This window comes from Cryptomeria japonica, chromosome 5 (assembly GCF_030272615.1).
Source record: "Cryptomeria japonica chromosome 5, Sugi_1.0, whole genome shotgun sequence".
Classification (NCBI taxonomy): domain Eukaryota; kingdom Viridiplantae; phylum Streptophyta; class Pinopsida; order Cupressales; family Cupressaceae; genus Cryptomeria; species Cryptomeria japonica.
Genome location: NC_081409.1, coordinates 222,590,060 through 222,593,903, shown reverse-complemented (window position 1 = coordinate 222,593,903; position 3,844 = coordinate 222,590,060). Strand labels below are relative to the sequence as shown.

Here is a 3,844-nt window from a genome sequence, read left to right as displayed (position 1 = left end):
AATATATCAACTCAAGCCAAATTATTGTACAAGAATGCTAAATAGGTGTCCTTTTTACAACACTATACATTTGTAGCACAACATGTGAGTGACAAAACTAAAATGGTGGATAATGATTTAAACAGGAAGCATGACCTTCTTGCCTCAATGACTAATGATATTTTCAAGTTTGAATAAATTAAGGGAATTCAGAAGAGTTATCACTGCCCTCAATAATCTCGCTGCTGCAAGAAACGAGTTCTTTGAAAAAAACTTATTGATAGATGGATTTGCATTAGAGAACTCCAGGAGTTTATTTTCCTCACTTATTTTGCAGGCAAGTACCTTGCAGAGTAATGCAAAACAGAGCACCCTAATAAGGTAAATTACATATCATAACTGCTAGCAGAATTGGGTGTAGTTGGATGCGGCATTCCTGAAGATTTGACTCTACACGTTCATATTCTATATTTTTGAAAGGAATCAATAAGCATTAAGAATAACATGATAACTATATGCAGGCATTACACTTATATCTTTCCATTTCACACAAGAAATTGTTAGATTTATCAGCTGAACCAATATCTTGAAAGAAAATATCCTCTTAACTCCAGATTTCTACAAGTTAATTTTGAGGAAAATTAGTAGAGAACTGTAACACAACACAGGGACAGTCTAACAAATTCAATCAGGTTTGGTTGCCGGTTTACCTTGAAATTCACCTTTATAAATTGACTGTCAAACTCTTAAACTGATTGCTAAAATCTATCTCAATACAGATTTTTATGAATAGTAAAACAAATATATGAAAATGGAATTTACTGACAGGCAACTAATGGGAGAATCTTTTCCATCGTCAAATATTTGGGATCTGGAGCAGATCAAAAATAAGTTAGAGAACGCCCTTTGTAGTGTAAGATCAAAGAAGGTACGTTATATGAATAATGGAAATTTTCACCAGTTCCTTGTTTATGTCATGAGAATGTACCTGAAGAGCGCAGATGTAAACCGGCCAGATTTCATATTCAAAGAGAATAAAATAAAAGAATTTAAACTATGTTGACAACTGGTACTTATTAAACTTTCTTATAGGTAATGCGGGATGGTGAAATTACGCAGACTGGAAAATATGAAGATATATTACAATCAAACACACATTTTGAGGAATTGGTAGGTGCAAATAAGAAGGCATTGAAATCCATCGATGACATGGAGAACTCTGAGATCCTCTCATCATAGGTAGTCTTTGAAGGATCATCTACTGATAACAAGACTAGTGTGAAAGATGTTAATCATGGAAAGCTCCAGAAAGCACAAAAGGTACATGAAGAGATTGAATCGCAAAATCAGAGAGAGAATGAAAAAGATAAAGAAGACAGAAGTTCATAGCTTGTGCAAGAAGAAGAAAGAGAGAAAGGCAGGGTGAGTATGTGGGTGTACTGGTCTTACATTTCTGCTGCATACAAAGGAGCTTTGATTCCTATCATTTTATTGGCGCTAGTTCCCCTGGCCCCAGGGGCAAAGCAATAGGAAAATGATTGCAATATCTGGTTTGGACTTTCGAATCACAGAAATTTCAGAAACCGTAAAAAACCCTAAATGCTTTAAAGAAAACTGTAAAGAAACCTTAAATTTAGTAGGAAATCATATCTAAAATGTCTATCGTCCTCTTTAATCCTCTTCGATATTGTGCAGAACAATGTATTCCTTTTCTCAGTCAGAACCTGCCCTCTACTATGTATGCCCAAAACGAAAACTTACTAGCCATATGTTTGCATGCTTTGTTTATCGCGCTTGTACTCGGTTTTCCATAGATCCGATCTCTGCAAGTCTTTTCTGGGATCTTTCCTGGGTCTCCATCTGTTTGAAGCAATCGTCAGGGCTCTGTTTTGACGGGCCCTGTAGCCTCTGGAGATGTGCGTTCTCTCTTGTTGAGAACCGCATAAAGCCCTGGAAACCCTGCAAACCGCCAATGTATCCAATATGCCAATGCCAAAAACTTGAGGATAAAAATTCGCCTAAATAATTTGCATCTTTTCTGGGCAGGAACCAAGGAAACATGAAAATCTTTGCAACAAAATTAAATATGATTGGTTGTTTTGGCTTAGATTAATAACGGGTTAGCGAAAATAGCCTCCGCTATAGTTTCCTCCAGACAGGGACTAATAAAGTGAATGGAGGAAAGTTACACTTGTTGAGTCAAGCACGACATGCATTAAGTGAAGTCATGCACGACAAGGGGAGGAGATGGAAGATTTTAAGAAAAAGTGAATGGAGAAATAAAGACGAAGTTAACATCTGCTCAGTCAAGCACAGCGTTAATGGAGGAGATGGAAGATTCAAAGAAAAAGTGAACAATTGCTCAGTCAAGGACGACATTAATGGAGGGGATGGAAGATTTTAGGAAAAAGTGAACATCTGCTCAGTCAAGCACGGCATTATTAAGTGAACATGGGGGCAGTGACAATGCAAGAAAGATGAAGTTAACATGTGTTTCGTCATGCACGACAAAGGCCCACTGTCAGAACAATGTAGGGGAGGAGAAGATGAATATATGTGATTTCCTACCTTGTGCGTTCCAACAACTCAACTTAGACTCACTGTTTATCCACTTAACTCTTAAGGAGGAGATGGAAGGAAATTTTATCTGTACAGGGTCAAATCATTTTTCTTTTGTTTTATCCGCTTTCTAACTGTAAATTTGATGAATATTAAAGAGCACAATACCTCACAAAATCACCTTATTTCACATTCATCCTCTTGTAAAACGTAGTTTGAATAATAAAGGCTACAAGTAAATATACTTCAAAACAAATGATATGCGAACAAGTTATTATAATTCCAAGATAAAAGTATGAATTTCCATTGGGCCAAACTCTATAGCCAAATCACTACTATCCATAGACCACCTCTTATACTCCCAAATTTTAGGGATTTATTAGTTATTACTATCCATTTTAATCTCTTAATATATGATTTCTCTTGATTATCTAACAAAATCATCTCCTTTATGTTTAATACCTGTAATTATTAATCATTTTAGCTTCATTCCCATGTCCATGTTGCATACATCGTTGCAATTTGGTCAAATGGCCTTGGCATAGTTCTTTCTCAATCAACAATTTAAGGAAGAAAAAGGTAGACTTGAATAGATTTCAATAGTTTACCATTTTGGACAAGAAAACCTTTTTGAGATCGAGTTGTGTAAATACTAAATAGTTAGAAAAAATAATCCTATAATCCCTTATTTTTTACACAAATATTTAAAATTAATCATCTTAGAAATTCACTTACAACTATATCACTAATTTAAATTTTATTTAAATTTTACAAACTTATTTTACAATCATTGATGTATTTGTTACACTTCTATATTAATTATATCAATCATTGATGTATAGTTAGATTCGTCCCTAGACCTAGATCCAAGCGTTGAGGTTTCACTCTCTCCTCTTAATGATTCCTTTGATCTCTCTTTAAACGCTAACTACTAATTTAGACAATCTATTAACTTAGTAACATCACAATAAAAGATAACTACTTGCTGGTTCCATAACCATCATTACCAATCATTAGTGTACAAACATACACATATACACAAGGGTCATGTCGTAAATCACACACATAATGATTGTCTCAAGCATGCATAGCATATACATAAAGGACTGGCTCAAACACATCATAAACACACAAGTTGACTAGATCTAACATACATCACATTCAAAGGGATTATCTCCAACATATAAGAAAAATGCTTAGTAAGTGCCTCATACAAGCATCACAAAGATAATAGTCATTGGCTCATATAGATATCACAAATAAAGTGGTGACTAGCTCATCCATAATGGCTAATTATCTCCTATCC

General features: G+C 34.9%; 1 long non-coding RNA gene across 1 annotated transcript; it reads right to left on the bottom strand.

The window, feature by feature from the left end:
* Positions 1–648: 648 nt before the first annotated feature.
* LOC131031045 (uncharacterized) lies at positions 649–2,461 on the bottom strand. The gene is made up of 2 exons (XR_009102966.2): positions 1,741–2,461; positions 649–850 (listed from the first exon to the last, which is right to left on the bottom strand). It is a non-coding gene; the product is annotated as an uncharacterized LOC131031045 (long non-coding RNA).
* Positions 2,462–3,844: the final 1,383 nt, after the last annotated feature.